This window comes from Loxodonta africana, chromosome 1, assembly GCF_030014295.1.
Source record: "Loxodonta africana isolate mLoxAfr1 chromosome 1, mLoxAfr1.hap2, whole genome shotgun sequence".
In the NCBI taxonomy this organism is placed as follows: Eukaryota; Metazoa; Chordata; class Mammalia; order Proboscidea; family Elephantidae; genus Loxodonta; species Loxodonta africana.
In genome coordinates this window covers 45,257,494-45,278,098 of record NC_087342.1, presented here as the reverse complement: position 1 = coordinate 45,278,098, position 20,605 = coordinate 45,257,494, and the positions used below count along the sequence as shown (strand labels likewise).

Below are 20,605 nucleotides of genomic sequence, written 5' to 3'. Positions count from 1 at the left end.
GAAATTGCTCAGAAAACCAATAATATCACATACCAGCACGACACAAGGTCATAGAACAGAACATCCTGATATCAACTCAAATAGGGAAATCACAAAAACAAATTAAGATTAAAAAAAAAAAAAAGGCTCAAAACAGGGAATCATTGAAGTCAATACGTAAAAGATCACAAAGATCAAAAAGAGGGACTAAATACAGGTGGCACAGAACTGCCATATGGAGAGGGATACAAGGCGATATAGGACAATACAAGTTAGCTTTTTACTTAGAAAAATAGGGGTAAATATTAAGGTAACCACAAAGAGGTATAACAACTCCACAACTCAAAATAAAAGCCAAGAAAAATGTAACGACTCAACAAACATAAAGTCAAATACTATGAAAATGAGGATCTCACAACTTACAAAGAAAAACGTCTCAGCACAAAAAAGTAAGTGGAAAAATGAAATTGTCAACAACACACATAAAAAGGCATCAAAATGACAACACTAAACACTTATTTATCTGTAATTACGCTGAATGTAAATGGACTAAATGCACCAATAAAGAGACAGAGAGTCTCGGACTGGATAAAGAAACACGATCCGTCTATATGCTGCCTACAAGAGACACACCTTAGACTTAGAGACACAAACAAACTAAAAGGATGGAAAAAAATATATCAAGCAAACAATAAGCAAAAAAGTAGAGGAGTAGCAATATTAATTTCTGACAAAACAGACTTTAGACTTAAATCCACCACAAACGATAAAGAAGGACACTACATAATGATAAAAGAGACAACTGATCAGGAAGATATAACCATATTAAATATTTATGCACCCAATGACAGGGCTGCAAGATACATAAATCAAATTTTAACAGAACTGAAAAGTGAGATAGACACCTCCACAATTCTAGTAGGAGACTTCAACACACCACTTTCGGAGAAGGACAGGACATCCAGTAAGAAGCTCAATAAAGACACGGAAGACCTAATTACAACAATCAACCAACTTCAACTCATTGACTTCTACAGAACTCTCCACCCAACTGCTGCAAAATATACGTTTTTTTCTAGCACACATGGAACATTCTCTAGAATAGACCACATATTAGGTCATAAAACAAACCTTTGCAGAATCCAAAACATCGAAATATTACAAAGCATCTTCTCAGACCACAAGGCAATAAAAGTACAAATCAATAACAGAAAAGCTAGGGAAAAGAAATCAAATACGTGGAAACTGAAAAATACCCTCCTGAAAAAAGACTGGGTTATAGAAGACATTAAGGAGGGAATAAAGAAATTCATAGAATGCAACGAGAATGAAAATACTTCCTATCAACACATCTAGGACACAGCAAAAACAGTGCTCAGAGGCCAATTTATACCGATAAATGCACACATACAAAAAGAAAAAAGAGCCAAAATCAGAGAACTGTCCCTACAACTTGAACAAATAGAAAGTGAGCATCAAAAGAATCCATCAGACACCAGAAGAAAACAAATAATGAAAACTACTAGAGCTGAACTAAATGAATTAGAGAACAGAAAAACAATTGAAAGAATTAACAAAGCCAAAAGCTGGTTCTTTGAAAAAATTAACAAAAGTGATAAACCATTGGCTAGACTGACTAAACAAATACAGGAAAGGAAACAAATAACCCGAATAAGAAACAAGAAGGGCCACATCACAACAGACCCAACTGAAATTAAAAGAATCATATCAGATTATTACGAAAAATTGTACTCTAACAAATTTGTAAACCTAGAGGAAATGGATGAATTCCTAGAAAAACTCTACCTACCTAAACTAACACAATCAGAAGTAGAACAACTAAATAGACCCATAACAAAAAAAGAGATCGAAACAGTAATCAAAAAACTCCCAACAAAAAAAAGCCCTGGCCCGGATGGCTATACTGCAGAGTTCTACCAAACTTTCAGAGAAGAGATAACACCACTACTACCAAAGGTATTTCAAAGCATAGAAAATGACTGAATACTACCCAACTCATTCTATGAAGCCACCATCTCTCTGATACCAAAACCAGGTAAAGACATCACAAAAAAAGAAAATTACAGACCTATATCCCTCATGAACATTGATGCAAAAATCCTCAACAAAATTCTAGCCAATAGAATTCAACAACATATCAAAAAAATAATTCACCACAACCAATTGGGATTTATACCAGGTATGCAAGGCTGCTTTAATATTAGAAAAACCATTAATGTAATCCATCACATAAATAAAACAAAAGACAAAAACCACATAATCTTATCAATTGATGCAGACAAGGCATTTGACAAAGTCCAACACCCATTCATGATAAAAACTCTCACCAAAATAGGAATTGAAGGAAAATTCCTCAACATAATAAAGGGCATCTATGCAAAGTCAAGAGCCAACATCACTCTAAATGGAAAGAGCCTGAAAGCATTTCCCTTGAGAACAGGAACCAGACAAGAATGCCCTTTATCACCACTCTTATTCAACATTGTGCTAGAAGTCCTAGCCAGAACAATTAGGATAGACAAAGAAATAAACGGCATCCGGATTGGCAAGGAGGAAGTAAAATTATCTCTATTTGCAGATGACATGATCTTATACACAGAAAACCCTAAGGAATCCTCCAGAAAACTACTGAAACTAATAGAAGAGTTTGGCAGAGTCTCAGGTTATAAGATAAACATACAAAAATCACTTGGATTCCTCTACATCAACAAAAAGAACATCGAAGAGGAAATGACCAAATCAATACCATTCACAGTAGCCCCCAAGAAGATAAAATACTTAGGAATAAATCTTACTAAAGATGTAAAAGACCTATACAAAGAAAACTACAAAGTACTACTGCCAGAAACTAAAAAGGACATACTTCAGTGGAAAAACATACCTTGCTCATGGATAGGAAGTCTTAACATAGTAAAAATGTCTATTCTACCAAAAGCCATCTATACATACAATGCACTTCCAATCCAAATTCCAATGACATTTTTTAATGTGATGGAGAAACAAATCACCAACTTCATATGGAAGGGAAAGAAGCCCTGGAAAAGTAAAGCATTACTGAAAAAGAAGAAGAAAGTGGGAGGCCTCACTCTACCTGATTTTAGAACCTTATACAGCCACAGTAGTCAAAACAGCCTGGTACTGGTACAACAACAGGCACATAGACCAATGGAACAGAATTGAGAACCCAGATATAAATCCATCCACGTATGAGCAGCTGATATTTGACAAAGGACCAGTGTCAGTTAATTGGGGAAAAGATAGTCTTTTTAACAAATGGTGCTGGCATAACTGGATATCCATTTGCAAAAAAATGAAGCAGGACCCATACCTCACACCATGCACAAAAACTAACTCCAAGTGGATCAAAGACCTAAACATAAAGACTAAAATGATAAAGATCATAGAAGAAAAAATAGGGACAGCGTTAGGAGCCCTAATACAAGGCATAAACAGAATACAAAACATTACTAAAAATGACAAAGAGAAACCAGATAACTGGGAGCTCCTAAAAATCAAACACCTATGCTCATCTAAAGACTCACCAAAAGAGTAAAAAGACCACCTACAGATTGGGAAAGAATTTTCAGCTATGACATCTCTGACCAGCGCCTGATCTCTAAAATCTACATGATTCTATTAAAACTCAACCACAAAAAGGCAAACAACCCAATCAAGAAGTGAGCAAAGGATATGAACACACAGTTTACTAAAGAAGATATTCAGGCAGCTAACACATATATGAGAAAATGCTCTCAGTCATTAGCCATTAGAGAAATGCAAACTAAAACTATGATGAGATTCCATCTCACTCCAACAAGGCTGGCATTAATCCAAAAAACACAAAATAATAAATGTTGGAGAGGCTGTGGAGAGATTGGAACTCTTATACACTGCTGGTGGGAATGTAAAATGGTACAATCACTTTGGAAATCTGGCGTTTTCTTAAAAATTTAGAAATAGAACTACCATACAACCCAGAAATCCCACTCCTCGGAATATACCCTAGAGAAATAAGAGCCTCCGCACGAACAGATATATGCACACCCATGTTTATTGCAGCTCTGTTTACAACAGCAAAAAGCTGGAAGCGACCAAGGTGTCCATCAACAGATGAATGGTTAAATAAATTGTGGTATATTCACACAATGGAATACTACGCATCGATAAAGAACAGGGACGAATCTGTGAAACATTTCATAACATGGAGGAACCTGGATGGCATTATGCTGAGTGAAATTAGTCAGAGGCAAAAGGACAAATATTGTATAAGACCACTATTATAAGATCTTGAGAAAAAGTATAAACTGAGAAGAACACATTCTTTTGTGGTTATAGGGGGGGAGGGAGGGAGGGTGGGAGAGGGTTATTTACTGATTAGTTAGTAGATAAGAACTACTTTAGGTGAAGGGAAGGACAATACTCAATACATGGAAGGTCAGCTCAACGGGACTGGACCAAAAGCAAAGAAGTTCCCGGGATAAACTGAATGCTTCAAAGGTCAGCGGAGCAAGCACGGTGGTTTGGGGACTATGACTTAAGGGGACTTCTAAGTCAACTGGCAAAGTAATACTATTACGAAAACATTCTGCATCCTACTTTGAAATGTGGCGTCTGGGGTCTTAAATGCTAACAAGCGGCCATCTAAGATGCATCAATTGGTCTCAACCCACCTGGAGCAAAGGAGAATGAAGAACACCAAGGTCACACGATAACTATGAGCCCAAGAGACAGAAAGGGCCACATGAACCAGACACTTACATCATCCTGAGACCAGAAGAACTAGACGGTGCCCGGCCACAACTGATGACTGCCCTGACAGGGAGCACAACAGAGAACCCCTGAGGGAGCAGGAGATCAGTGGGATGCAGACCCCAAATTCTCATAAAAAGACCAGACTTAATGGTCTGACTGAGACTAGAGGAATCCCGGCGGTCATGGTCCCCAAACCTTCTGTTGGCTCAGGACAGGAACCATTCCCAAAGACAACTCATCAGACATGGAAGGGACTGGACAGTGGGTAGGAGAGAGATGTTGATGAAGAGTGAGCTACTTGTATCAGGTGGACACTTGAGACTGTGTTGGCATCTCCTGTCTGGAGGGGAGATAGGAGGGTAGAGAGGGTTAGAAACTGGCAAAATTGTCATGAAAGGAGAGACCAGAAGGGCTGACTCATTAGGGGGAGAGTAAGTAGGAGTAAGGAGCAAGGTGTATATAAGCTTATATGTGACAGACTGACTTGATTTGTAAACGTTCACTTAAAGCTCAATAGAAATTATTTAAAAAAAAAAAAAAGCTTAATCTGTTAATTTTTTTAATCCTACCCTCAGTTTAAGCATTAATATACTATTAAATTTTAATCTGAGATTCTGTTTTTATTCTAATCCTACCCTTTACTTGAAAAACTTCTAGCCCTCTAGGAGGAATCTATTCTATACAATCGTAAGGCAACTCTTGCAAAAATACCTGCTGACAATATTTAGCCAATGCAAAGGAAATTGCAGGAGGCTTCAATGCAAAACAAACCCAACCCTTAATCCCTGATGAGTCGACCCTCAAACTAAAGCTAGGATGGCTCCAGCCAATTGATATAATGCAACTAAAACAATAAAAACCAAAACAAACAAACAGTGCAAGGAAAACTCAATGATAATAGTAAATCATAGAATGTCACTAAAGACATAAGATCTTCTTGCCTTCCATGCTTCTCAAGTAAACACATGTATTATACATTGTGAAATGAATTGTACGCATGGCATTCTTTTAGAAGGCCATTTCAACTGTAGAAATTACTGATGTTTAATGGAACAGCGTTTAATGGTAATATTTTTAATACTGGAAATTAATAAAATCACATCCTCTAGATCTGCACTGTCCAACATGGTAGCCTCTAGCCATATGTGGCAATTTAAATTATTAAAATGAAATAACAAAAAATTTAGTTTCATTTGCACTAACCACATTTCAAGTACTCAACAACCGCATGTGGCTAGTGGCCGCCATATTGGATAGCTCAGCTAGAGAACATTTCCACCATCACAGGAAGTCTATTGGGCAGAGCTACTCTAGATGCTAGTGCCTTTTCCTGAAGCACTCACAGCATTTTCATTGAAGCATCTAACAAATGTCTGTCTACTGAGCTCCTCCTACGGGACAGGCACTGTGCTAGTTGCCGGGTGTAAGTTAGTGAATGAAGGTTACAGTAAGCAGGAGATAAATAAACCATACCCACTGCTGTTGAGTCAATTCTGACTGACAACAACCCTACTGGACAGAGTAGAACTGTGAAATAGAGTTTCCAAGGCTATAATCTTTATGGAAGCATACTGCTACATCTTTCTCCAGTGGATTTGCACAGCTGACCCTTGCAGGTAGTAGCCAAGTGCTTAGCCGCTGCACCACCAGGGCTCCTTCAGGAGATAAACAGAAACCTAAAACATAGGGGAGGAAACATTTTTAGATAGAGCGGCCAGGGAAGGCTTGTCTGAGGAAGTTATATTTAAGCCAAGATTTGAAAGATTTTTTTTGAAAGATAAGCCAGTCAAAGAGACAGCTTCCACATGAAAGGAACTGAAGTCTCCAGGCAGTTAGGTGGGAAGGGTTAGCTCATTCCAGTAACTGATTTTAAGTGCATTTTGCAGCTCTCTCATTAACGTGAAACGCCAAGCAAAGCATTTCACTGACACCCAAATCTATTCCAATGGTGAAGTTAGACAACAGTCCATGTATTCTCCAAGGCAGTTCTCCTTCTCCCTCTAAATCACCTTTTTGTCATTTCATTTCTGGAAGCACCAACTTCTGCGTGGGCGGGTATAGAAAAAGCAATAATTTTGCTACTTCTTAGGAGAGGAAAACTGGGCTTAAATGAGGTTTCTGAATTACCATGAACTTTAACTAACAGTGTTCTTCCTTGCCACCATCAGCATGGGTAAGAGAGGTATTTTCATCATCTGCTAAAAGTTTCCATTTGGGGGCAGTCATCATTACTTATGCCAAGGGCAAACAACTCACAACGTCCTCAACAACACACAGCTGCTGGCTCTGGCAGCAAACTGGGAGAATGGTTCTTTTTCCAGGAAACGCAGCTGGCTGCCAGGCAGTGGGCCCCATAGCTCCGTCACTGTCCCGCAGGCAGTACACAGAAGAAGGACGAGGAACGCCTGCCTTCAGAAGAGGACTGAGTGGAAAAACTCCAAGCAGCTCGGGGCCTTGGGTGCCCTGCAGCAACACGTTCTCTGCCCAGCAAGTCCCTGCTCCATACGGATATACACTTTATTGTCTTAACACCTTTTCATCTTGTTCCTGTTGCCTTCTCAAGGCGGCTACGAGACTGCCACTTTGACTCAGGTGTCTATCTACTATTAGGTCTCTGGCTGCATTAATTACACCCCACCACCCTTAGCCAAATCCTTTTCAAGGAACTGTACAGAACATCTGCTGGATGCAGCCAAGAGCCTCTGAACATAGCCCAGGCAGGAGGCTGCCAGCAGCTATTTCCCCGGCGCAAGCCCTGCCCAAGGAGGGCTGGGAGACAGCCTGTCTTCCTCCGTACCTGTTGTTGTTGGCTGCAGTCAAGTTGTCCCCTGACTCATGGTGACCCTATGCACAATTAGATCAGACTATTGTGATGTATAGGGTTTTCACTGGCTGATTTATTTCCAGCCTGTCTTAGCCTGGAAGCTCTGCTAAAACCAGTTCAGTATCACAGCAACATACAAGCTTCCACTAACAGACAGGTGGTAGCGGAACATGAGGTAGGTTAGCCGGGACTCAGACCTGGGTCTCCCACATGGAAGGTGAGAATTCTACCACTGAACCTCCGCTGCTCCTGCCTCTTACTTGTGGTATGCCATCAAATTGATTCTAACTCACTGGGACCCTATAGGACAGAGCAGAACTGCCCCCATAGGGTTTCATAGGCTGTAAACTTTATGGGTGCAGATAGCCAGGTCTTTTCTTCTGCAGAGCAGCTGGGGGGTTCAATCCGCTGACATTCTGGTTAGCAGCCAACCACTTAGGGTCACTATGAGTCGGAATCGACTCGACAGCACTGGGTACTGGTTTAGCCAACCACTTAACCACTGCACCACCAGGCTCCTTCCTCTTACTTAGTGGTGGCCAAACAGGCCAGGCATTTCCCTTCCAGCTGCACTTCTTTCAGAAAGACGAAAAGTAGAACCTCCTTGGCTGGAAAGAGCTGAAATGTCTGGTATTGGGAAAAAAATAAGGGGTGCATTCTCATACCAAATTAATTAAGAGTCAAATGTGGACATCATGCTGCCCACGTCAGGCTTTGGGTTTTTTAGCCTTAATGAAGCAAAGAACAATGCTAACTAAAGAGAAAAACCACGTGAGGCTGAATGGTTACTGAAGGTAATGTCAAGGCACCTAGTTTAAATCCACACATGTTAACATCCACAGAGCAGAGACATTTCTGCCAAAACGTATTTCAGTGATTAAAATTAAGCTTCTTTCAAATAAAGCTTGTCATTAAAATGACCATGAATAAGACCTTGTAAAACACTGTTTTACTATATTTTGAGGAACACGTAATATACTAATAAGTTTCTAATATTAGAATTCCATGCGAGTTAAAAAAAAAAAAACTGAAACCCATGTTCCTGTCAGACCCCATCAATGGCAACGATACCAAGCCCTCCCTACATGCTCTTCATTTCAGAACACCACAGCAGGGTAATAAGAATGTGTTTCCAATCTTGACTATGTCCTTAGGGATAAGAGAAAACAGGTTCTTTCAGTGCCATTTTAGACTGAAGAAAGCAAAACAGGAAAAAATCGCTTAGGCCTGGATCCCACCAGCTGGGGCAGAGTCTGCCCAAGCAGGCCCCCCTCTAGTGCTGTCTTCAGTACTTTACCCATCTGGGGTCTGATTTTAACATTGAGATTGATTTATTAGAGATAAAGCATAACTTTAAGGAGAAAATATTTTAAAAGATTAGGATTCTAGTCCAAATACAGCAGTACACAAGATAACAACTCACAACACCCACTCTCTTCAACACTTGCCTCAGTTATGAAATAGGGTGTGCAGAATGGGCTCAGCACCATGAGAGCCCTTAAAAATGGGGGGCAGGAGAAAGCTGACCATTTGATGTTAGGATTTTACTGAAAAACATATTTGAGTAACACTGAGCAAAGAAGAAAAAAATCACTGTTCTTCTATATTGGTGAATAAATTAAGATTCATAAAGATTCAATTACGTAGTCAATTCAATTTAAAAAAGACCCATACGTTCATTTCTAAACCTGCTATTTCTGATAACATGCTAGTACATAAAACAGATATAGCTTCAGTATTGCCAGAATCCTTCATATCCTCAGACATGATTTGGGAAGTAATCTGACTTTAAAAACCAATGCATGCAGCATCTGGAAAGAGGCATTCCTTTAACAAGTTTTATCGTATTTTTCTTCCTTCTGAACTTGTACCTTTCTGGTAAATAAGAAAATTAGATTATTGTACCTAAATGTATACTCTATGTATATATACACACACACATATACACACACACATAAATGTGCAACCACCCATTTGCCATTGGCAGCCATTTTATTTTCCTCAAAAATGTAATAGAAAAGTAGTTATTCCAAAATCTTTTGGGTCAATTTAGTTTTTCAAAGCAAACCATTCTGCTACTGTAAGCTGCTGCTTTCTTTAATGTTTTCTTTGAAGGCTTTCAAAACATTAAATACCAACATGTGACAAGTGAAAAGTACCAATTAATCTGAAGACAGTCCTGTGCGGCAGTCCCCGCTGACAAATGTAAAACCTTTCGGTGGCACTGAAGGCACTCTCTACCTGTGCTTTCTGCTTTATCATGCCCTCAGTCGCCATGTGCTCAATGCGTAAAAGAAACAGAAAGGTGGACTTAATGACAGTAGCTTCTATTTCAATCAGGCTTAAACACCTTCAGAGGATAAATGGTTTCTACTTCCACCACAGTACTCTGAGGCTGGATCAGGAGCACACTAAGCCTGCATTTGAGAAGCACCACTGGACTTTACTTCAAGGTGTGATAGTTACTTATATTTGTCCCTGTGCAGCCAGATTTATATGGGAGGGGACAGATACAGAAAGCGATCTTTCTGGGTTCTCCCAGTCCCGTGGGAAGTGTCTGGGCAGACCCCACGTGGCCCTCCTCCAGATCTGGAATGCTTCCCCCGCCACCAGCTCTCACTCTTTCCTTGGGCCCTCTTGCCCTGCTTTAAATCTTGGTAAAATCTTGTGTTTTGGTTTGTTTGTTTTAATATTTGTGCACATAAGCCTGTACTTATTTGGGGGAATAAAATAAATTTGATCTACAGAGCAGCTTAAATCTGGAATCCTTTAAAAGAAATGAACTTGAGGGGACAATTATCCACTGCATAAAACTGCATACTTACTAATGAATACATCTTCTGTAGGGGTAAGAAAAAGTTTTTGTCCTCAAAGATTTAACAAGGTCATCCTTGCAAGATTCCAAATTAGTTATGGGCAACTAATGGGATTTTATCAGACACATATCCTGGAAGCAGTACTGGGGCCAGTGGATCTAAACGGTGGCTAGACATTAGAACTACCTGGAAAGCTACTGAAAAATATTCCTGGTCAAGGTGACACCTCCAGAGATTTGTAGTTAATTGATCTCGGGGAATGGGAGGGGGGCGGTGCCCCAGCTTTAGCAGTTGTCTACGCTCACAGGTGATTCTCACGTGCAGCCAGGATCACACAGCAGTGCTCTATAGACTGGCAGTCCACAAGTCCCCACCACTGCTAAGTACCAAGAGCTATCTGGTTCTCAGGCATTCAAGGGCTGTTCAATTCTCACCAGCATCTCGTGAAATATATACCACCCTACTCATAAATGTCCCTTCTTTTAATGTTTCAAAAGATTGTTTCTGTAATCTGAACTTCAACTAGTACATAACCATGTGCCTCTGGGTGGCACAAACAAAGCTATAACTCAGGAAGGTATAAGCACCTCTAGATAGCCATTTTATTAATTATCTAGATTTCCCAAAATCACTTTCACTACAAATACCTCTTCATATGAAAATTTTCATTTTGTATTAATTACTGAAATCATTCAAAATATTAATAAAAATACTATTTTGCCAAAAAGACTCAGAAGCAAGAAATACAGGCTATTTTCAGAAGACCCCTACAGAAAGTTTTGCTAAGATTGGTTCAATGACAGACTGATAAAATATAAATCCAGGCCTCTGTATATTCAAAATTAGATTCTGCATATAGATTTGTTATACTCAGTTTGAGAATAGGCGCCTATGTTTTAAGTAGGCTGGTTAAATGGCATAGCAAGAAGTCTTGAAAAAATGTTAACTGTCACGTATTTCTAGATTACAGACGAGATCAATTCTAAAAACAGTTTCAGGGAGGGAAAGTTGAAGTAAAGGACTTATTTTGCCTTAAGAGTGGGTTCTCCCTCATGTAAAAGGGGCAGATAAAGGGAAACTTTCAGCACACTTAAGGAAAACCAAAATCCCACTGCCACTGAGTCAATTCCATCTCATAGCGACCCTATAGGACAGGGTAGAACTGCCCCATAGGGTTTCCAAGGAGCAGATGGTGGTTTGGAACTGCTGACCTTTTGGTTAGCAGCTGTAGCTTACCGTGGCTCTTAACCACTGTGCCACTAGGGCTCCTTAGTCCACAGTAATCTGACTTTTCCTGAAGCCCTTGGGATATAGAGATATAAAATGGTAATTAAGTCATCATCCTACTGTTTACATCATTCTACTGAATCTGGGCTTCACCCCAGCAAAGCTGTTAAGAAATGGCAATGGGACAGCTGCATGGAGGTAATCAACACAGATGGGGAGCATCTGCTATTTCAGTCAGTTGTCTGACTTGAGCCTGAGGACCCTGGTCCTCCATCCCAGTGGCACATTAGAAACCCCTGAAGCTTTTTAAAGACATAACTCCTGGGCCCCAACAGCAGAGTTCCTGATTGATCCGGTATGTGTCATGCATTTTTTTTTTTTTTAATACTGGTATCTGATATGTATGTATTATGTATCAGCATTTTTTTAAAAGGCTCCCCTGGTGTCTAATGTGAGGCCAAGACAGAGATCATCTGTTCACTAATGTGGACTGGAAACAAATCAAGGAATAAAAGTTCAGATGAAGATAGGTCCAAAAGGTCTGAGCTTTGAATGTGGTTAGATGCCCCAAATCCTGGTCTCTAAGGGGAAGGCAACTTGTGGGAGAGAGAAGAGCTTGAGCCTGGAGGCAGGCAGACAAGAGTTCAAATCCAGCTCTGCCATTAAGCAGTTACATATACTTGGCCGACTCGCAAACGATCTTTCAGCCTCAGACTCCCCACATGTGAAATGGGACCCACTACATCCCCCACACAGGGTTTTACCAACATTAGTAAGAATAAGATATAAAACAACCAGTAGCGCACGTATTTGTAACTAAGAACTGTGTCAGCTTCTGAACAATCCAAATAAATCCTGGGCAGTAGAGAAGAGAAACACCCTTTAGCTCACCTCCCTTCGCACCTAAGAGGCAGTCAATAAATTAAATAAAAAAAAAAAAATTTTTTTTTTTTTTAAATTAATGCTTAAGCTTTATTTTCATGGCTGCAGCACAATCTCCATATTTTTCTGAAGTCAGTAACAAAGATCTCCTGTGGCCAACTTGTACAGAAGATCATAGCTTACCTATCAAACAAAATTGTCAGCAATGCTAATTCTGGAAAAAAGACTGAAGTGATGAATCTGAATCTTCCCAGCAAAGGAGAAAAGTTCAAGAGAGAATTTCCACTACCCAGACAAGGGAGAATGCCTCAGGCCATTCCTAGGAAAAATGGAATATTTATCGATCCGAGAGGCACAGAAGGATTCAAGTCCTAGAACAAACAAGCATACACTGTGGCTTCAAAGTCCTGTGTATGGCCTTAGCCCCAATTCCAGCTTCTGCACTTCAGTAAATCACACCCCTGTAAGCTTTAATTTAGTCATCTACGAGATGGGGCAGTGCCATCTATCTCAGAGTTCTAGAGAAAGCTAAAGATGGGGAGGTAGGTTAAGGGCCTGTAGGAAGTGGATGCTCAGTAACCTGCTTTTAGTTCCCTGCCTTCCCTATACAGATTTTGGTTTCTGGTCCTGGAATTTCTGATAAATATGCCTCTGAAATATTTCTGCTTCATGAATCAAGAAACTCTCAAACCCAAAGAGTAAAACTTCCCTTTGGGTCTGTACAACCCAATTGAAAGACACAAAAAAAAAAAAAAAAAAGAAATTTTTTTTTTTAGAACAGTAGCTTTGGCAGGGGTAGGGAGTGGGAGAATTAGAAAAGGAGAGAGAGATTAAAATATAGATTGAGATATAGATTGTTAAATTGTGCTAAAAGCTGACTTCAGGTCCTATGTAACATTCCCAATGTCTGAACTTCAAAGCTATGACAGAAACATTGAAGAAAAAAGAGTAAGAATGATAATGTCACAGGTTTATTTCCTGCTTTTCCATGTATAATGAATTTTAATATTCTTAAAAATCTTGGGTTGCCATCTTGTGGCCGGGTCTCAAAAGGAAGCTCAGTGGAGGTACAGATCAATTATTAGGCAGCAAACAAATCATGTTAAATCACAATGGAGCCTCATGTAGAAAATCTATTATCAAACACTTTTGCAGCTGAACAATACAGAAAGCTGAGATGTGTGATCCATTTACAACTGTCATCGACTAACAGAAAACCCAGCTAACTTTCCACCTGACTTATATACCTGTTAGATCTAGCAACTTATGACTTGTATACAATTATGATGATTAAAATAGGACGTCTGAGAAGCAGAGCTATATAAGGAAATAAGATAAACATTAACGATTTTTTTTTCCAGTAAGGATAACAGGTCTACAAGGATTAATCTACATGCTCTCATCTGAAACACCAAAACCAATATCACTGATACATTGATTTGGCCACTTACGGGTGTACCGAACATCCGGGCACTGGAACTAAGAATTGGCGATTCCTCTCAAGGAGCTCACAGACTACCAAGGAACCAAAGATAGAGAAATGTAGGTCCCGAATTAAAACACAGGGCAATATGGCTACTGGAGGGCAGTGGAGGAAGTGACAACATCAGAGAAAAGCAGTAACCAAAAGCAGAAAAGATTTGACTCTTCATGGGTATGCTGACAGCCCACACCATCAGAGACTATGAAGATATCTTCCCATTTCTGTGTGCAGTTACTTCCTGCTGGCAGCTTGAAATCAGGTATAAACACACCCACCACAGTCAAATACTATAGTTCAGGGCTCCTCCACCCTGCCATGAAAACCGGTTCTTAGCCATCTACTAGCACACCACTGGTCTTGATGGCAAAGTTCTAAGCAGTGGAAACCACGCATGCAAAGGACCAGAGGCATGAGATCATGAAGATTCTGAAACAGCAAGTAGTTCAGGGTGAGTGGGGTACAGAGAACAAATGAGGGAGATGGGAAAGGAAAAGAGGCTTGGGGCCACATTCTGAAGAACTAAGGACCCTGTTTCCAAGGAGCAGCTGGTGGATTTGAACTGCTGACCTTTTAGTTAGCAGCCAAGCTCTTAACCACTGTACCACCAGGTCTCCTTTTATCCTATAAGAAAGGTAAAGTCAATATAGTTAGAGAAGCAATACAATGATATATACATGTGTGTTATAAACATCACCCTGGAACTCATGGGAAAGGTAGAGCTGAAGAAGAAACCATGAAGACATCCAGACCAGTTGCTGTCCACTCCAATCCAACTCATGGTGACCCCACATGTGCAGAGCAGAACTGCTCCATAAGGTTTTCAAGGCCATCATCTTTTGGAAGCAGATTAGCAGGCCTTTCTTCTGAGGCACCTCTGGATGGGTTTGAACTGCCAACCTTTGAGTCAGTAGTAGAGCACTTAACCGTCTGTGCCACTCAAGGGACTCAACACCTAGAACCTAACTATGAGTTGCTGCCACAACAAGGTACAGTGAAGGTGGCAGGGAGGGGCAGCAGTCACTTACATCATAAAACAGAGCATATTATGACTTCAGGGCTTCTAATGTGAGCCACACTGACCTAAACATCAGACGCCAAGGGGCCCCTAAAGGCATCAAACACATATGAAGTGATTATAAGACAACAGGAGATAAAAAATGGAGTTGTTACAGCACTGAAACCATTTGAACAACCACTGGAGTGAATGGTTACAGAACACAATGTTCAAGGTAAACATCCTGACAATAAAAAAATGTAACAAAGGGCAGAGCATGGAAGTAAAAAAATGCAAAGGTACTTTTTTTTTTTTTTTTTTTTTGATCTTTCAAAGGAATCCTGTATACCAGCTGTAGACTAGCCATGTCAGACCCCCTTTAACTTTGGGGGGTGGGGGGAGGAGAGCTCACCATCAGCCCAAAGCTGGTTCCTGTGTGGTGGAAGTCAGACATACCTCCACTCGCCAACCTTTTTACCAATTCTGACATCACCCGGAAGTTCCCCCCACAGTACTCTCTACTTCTCTGCTGGGTCAATAATTCATTGCAATGGCCACAGAGACCTCACAGACCATACTCAGTTAAGGGGTTTATTGCCGAAGTAACAGGCTACAATTCAGGATCGGGATCAACTTGGAAGTTACAGAAACAACTCAGGAAACAGGGTACAGTTTATCAATCAGGGCAGCTTCCAGAAGCTTTCAGCTTCTTGACTGTACCCATAGGCAGGCCTCATTCTCAGCCTCTGCTACCAGACTCACTCAGGCCTGGCCTCTGCCCTGCTCGGGCAAGCGTTTCAGCTCTGTAGCTCCCCATATGGTGTCTGGAGGCACCCCACTCCTCCAACAAGCCTCCTGCTCAAAGACGCTCAGCTCTCTCACTCTGTGCCACTGCTGTCCCGTGCTCATCCCATGCCTTGGCCATTCCATGCCATCCTGCACCTTCTCCAGTGTTACAGCTCTGTCTGTCTCCTGGGTCTAGAAGGTTCTCAGCTCAAGGACCCCAGGTCCAAAGGACATTTCTGCTCCTGGCTCTTCTTCTTGATAGTAGTGAGGTCCCCCTCAGCCTCTGCAGGATTGGCTTTTTTAGGCCTAGCAATATGGCCAAGCTGACCAATTCCCTCAATAGGCCACAGCCACCTAGTCTGCATAGTAACTGACCAATTTCTGCAAGGGTTTTACACACCATATTTGCATAGCATCCTAATCAATCCCTTTGCAAGATTGTGGCCTACCAAATCACCTTGACAGAACAACAAACCCAGGGCCAGAAAGGCTATATATAAACTCGTTGCCCTGTACCAGCTAAAATCAGTTAAAAAAATGATAATAACCCAAACATCAGTGTTCCATCCATGACTGCTTTTATTTCAGCAAACCCTTTGGTTTTATAACTTCTCTTTCTTCAGCTACGTTTAAGTAAAATTGAATATTTTTTAAAAAGTAAAAATACCATGTTTGGTATAATTCTTTCTAACAGACTTCTTAAGCCATCTATCCTTCCATCCATCTATGTAAACATTCAGGGGAAGGCATTTAGAATTAGCCTTAGAATGATGTTTCCCAAATATTAACCATAGTTGTTTCTAGATTACAAGATTTGAAGTAGTTTAATTTCCTCTCTCTCCACTTTGCTAATTTCTTTGGATTTTTAGATAACGAGCATGTACCATTTTTACAAAAAACTATGTCAGGATGTTAAACTGAAATTTTGAATGAGGCAAAACTGAATAAACTCCCACATGCCAAAATGTACAAATAGGTAAAAATATTTCCACAATTCTAGGACTATATAATCAGTGCAAACACATAAAGGGGCCAGAGCAGAGAAAGGAGAATCTATGAGGGTGTCTTCAGAAAGAGCTTTGTTGGCACCTCTGCCCTCCCTTCTCGCCAAGGGAAAAGGAGCGGGTGTCTGTCCTTAGCTCAAGAAGTGGAAACTCCAGCTGACCCCTTGGGAGAGGAGGCTGACACGTGTTCTACACAATGAGGGACAGCATGAACACGCACCCAACAGGTATCGGGACAAGCCAGAAACCTGAGACAGGGCAGGGAGAAAGAGCAGAGGGCTGCGTGTGGAATGTCCCTGTGCCCCCCCACCCAGTGGTAGGCATTTCTCACGGACCAGATGAAGACAACATGAGAGAATGCCAGCCAGGGCCATTTCAAGTCTTGCCCAAGAGCACCTGGGCAGGCGAGAGGACACCAACAAGGAATGTGTTCCTCTGTGGAAGGGACCTCAGAAGGGCCAGAGATGAAGGGGGGTGTAACAAGCCAAAGAAGAATCACGTAATTTAAAGAACTGGCATTGAAAGGGCCCACCAGAGGTCCTCTATACAGCCCAGGAAAATGCCACTTTACATAGTCAAGCCTGGAGTAGTAAATCACCTAAGCTCATGGAGAACCACTGTATCCCTTTAGCCTTCACTCTTCAGCCCTACAGAAGCCTAAGAGGTAGAGAGCTAACATAGGGGGAAAGGATTTAGAAGACAAAAAAGGCAGCTGCACACTCTTTGTCATTACAGGTTTCTTTGCAGGGAGAGCAGGTGAGGTAAAAAGTAAATTTTCACCCAGAGGCAGGGGAAGATAGCCCCACTGAACACAACTTTAAAAGGACAAAATTGCAGGGGGGGAAAGTTGTGTTTTACTTATATTCCATGGGTCAATCTAGTACAACATAATGGCTATGTATCATTAAATGTCATCAAATCCCAGAAATACATGGTGGGTAGGCCAGGTGTACATATACTCACATTTCTTTCTTGCACTGTAAAACATATGTATTAATAAAAGCATAACAATGAAATAGGGAAGCAGTCAGAACTGAGAACTATAGGAGTCCAAAGCAGACCAATAACGATGATAATACAAAGCAGTTAACAGGGAGACTAGGCTTTGTAGGGGGAAAGTGAGGATATGACATGTAGTGGGGTCAAGGGCTTATATGTCCCGCTGGGTCAAACAACTGCTGGAGTAGTGCAACTAAAGGGAGGAAGCTGGATATGCAGGGATGACAGGGGGGCAGAAATGCTTAAAATTGAGACTGCAGAGGTGTTTCAGTCCATAAAACAGGCTTGACTCTGAATCCTTTCTGGGCCCCTTACTAGGTAGGTTTCATCTTTCCATAGGATTGTCATTCGTATTAAGTAAGATAACAGCCGGCAGGTAATAAGCACACAAAGAGCAGTCACGTTAGTAAGGCGGGGGCGGACAAGTGCAGACACCAGGGATGTCAGAGTAGTGAAGGAGAAAAACCTGAGCTAGAGAACAGAACCACACATGTGTGAAATTTCACCTTAGCTTCAAATACAAGCATCCTCCAGCCTGAAAGAAATCCAATTTTGAGGGGAAAAGAAATAAGAAAAACAAGCGACATTAGTAAATCATAAAACTCCAGCACTAGTGGGATATTCCATTGAATTACTGATGTCAATTAGCAAATAGTTACTGACTCCTATGCAAAGCAGTCAATCTAATAATTTAATTCAATATCTATCTGCTAGTAATACATTGTTCGACACATAAACAAAACAAGACCTAGATGAGAGATAAAAGAGAGGAACTTTATTGACTGTATCTACAAAGCAGGGGAGGAGTCCAGGAAGAGCTGACCTGAGGGAGTATCCACAGTGCGACAGGAGGACATGCTTCTGCCACATGGTGGGGAAGGAATAAGGATTTTACCAGCAGGAAAACTGGATGCGCTGTAGGAGGGCGCCAACTGCAGAAAATAAAAATTATTTTTTAGTTTATCAAGGCTATTAGGCTTTGCACCATCAAATCAAATATGACATGATACACTGTAGAAAATGCAAACACTTTTAGAATCAAATAGTCCTCAGTTCAAAATACCAAATCTGCCATGTGAACTGGGGCCACTTAGTCAAGCTTTCTAAGTTTCAGGGTCTGGAGGAGGGTGGGAAAATTTAGGCAGCAGCGCCTACTTCGTTCATTAGTGACAGCCAAGTGAGAACCCACATCCGGTGTCTTTCGCAGCACCTGGCTGTCAATTAAGGCTATTTGGAAAGGAAGAAAACTAGTATTGTCTCTGACCCCGGGAACACCTCCCACATAAGGCTCAGGGTCACATACTGCTGACACGTAATCATTTTACCTTTCGTGGAAGGCAGGCTGAGGGAACAGACTGTGACTGTCTTAACCCCAGGTAAGGCAGGTGCTGCGGTCCCTTCCAGAGGACAGACTGCAGAGGAAAAAAAGACCCAAAACGTCTGCCAATCTCCTGCTAAACGCCCCTGTACAGAAATGCCTGATTGCTTTTTTATGTTTCTATTAGTTTTCAAAGAAGCCCTGGTGGCACAGTGGTTAAGCGCTCAGCTGCTAACCGAAAGGTCAGCAGTTCAAACACACCAGCTGTTCCACGGGAAAAAGATGTGGCAGTCTCCTTCCGTAAAGATTTACAGCCTTGGAAACCCCATGGGGCAGTTCTACTCTGTCCTTTAAGGTGGCTATGAGTCAAAATTGACTCAACGGCAATGGTTTTTTCTTTTTTTCTTTTAATTAACTTTCAAGAGCGTTCTTTTATAGGTCCAACGATAAGACTGGGATTAGATATAATCATGAACCCACAATTCTTCTATTAAGTGAAACAATAAAAGAACACTTCCCTTCCTCCCAAGCACACCTCATGCTAAAATCTGATTATGCACAAAGATAACCCTAAAGCACAGAAAACCCCACCCAAACCCCCAATTTCCCACTGCCAATAGAGACACAGCAGTTTGGGATCTGGAGCTATCTAGACAGTTGAGGAATCCCACCTTCTGGCAGAGCGCAGCAATGACAGGGAATCCGTAGAGAACTGAAGGCAAAATGGAACCATTTGATGAGTCTCAGACTCTAGAGTCTTGCAATTTCTCCCTCCCTGAAAACAAAACAAGATGACCAAAACATGACAGTAAGATAATCTTGTCACGAGAGGGGAGGCCCTAAAACACAAGGAAGGAGCCCTGGCAGCGCCATGGTTAAGTGCTCAGCTGCTAACCAAAAAGTCAGCGGTTCAAATTCACCAGCCATTCTGCAAGAGAAAGATGTGGTAGTTTGCTTCTGCAGAGGTTACGGAAAGCCTTGGAAACTCTATGGGACAGTTTTGTCCAGGCCTATGGAGACCCTCCCGCAGGTGTCTGTCAGTTTGTCGTACTGTGGGGGCTTGTGTGTTACTTTGATGCTGGAAGCTATGCCACCGGTATTCAGATACCAGCAGGGTCACCCATGGAGGACAGGTTTCAGCTGAGCTTCCAGACTAAGACAGACTAGACAGAAGGACCCAGCAGTCTACTTCTGAAAAGCACTAGCCAGTGAAAACCTTATGAATAGCAGTGGAACACTGTCTGATACAGTGCTGGAAGATGAGCCCCCCAGGTTAGAAGGAACTCAAAAGATGACGGGGGAAGAGCTGCCTCCTCAAAGTAGAGTCGACCTTAATGATATGGATGGAGTAAAGCTTTTGGGACCTTCATTTGCTGATGTGGCACAACTCAAAATAAGAAACAGCTGCAAACATCCATTAATAATCGGAACATGGAATGTACGAAGTATGAATCTAGGAAAATCGGAAATCTTCAAAAATGAGATAGAACACATAAACATCAATACATCAATATCCTAGG

The 20,605-nt window shown here is 41.3% G+C and overlaps 1 protein-coding gene across 19 annotated transcripts in view; it reads right to left on the bottom strand.

Annotated features, from left to right (window-relative positions):
• FARS2 (phenylalanyl-tRNA synthetase 2, mitochondrial) overlaps positions 1-20,605 on the bottom strand; it is a 643,593-nt gene that overhangs the window by 607,314 nt on the left and 15,674 nt on the right. For 17 of the 19 annotated variants that reach the window (XR_002787652.2, XR_002787653.2, XR_010321138.1 and 14 more), the window contains exons 2-4: positions 19,757-19,860; positions 19,093-19,179; positions 18,591-18,699 (exon numbers count right to left, since the gene is read on the bottom strand). The exons of the other annotated variants lie outside the window; for them this stretch is intronic. The gene's annotated coding sequence lies outside the window, so the exon portion shown is untranslated. The remainder of the gene's footprint in view (positions 1-18,590; positions 18,700-19,092; positions 19,180-19,756; positions 19,861-20,605) is intronic. 19 annotated transcript variants of the gene reach the window in all.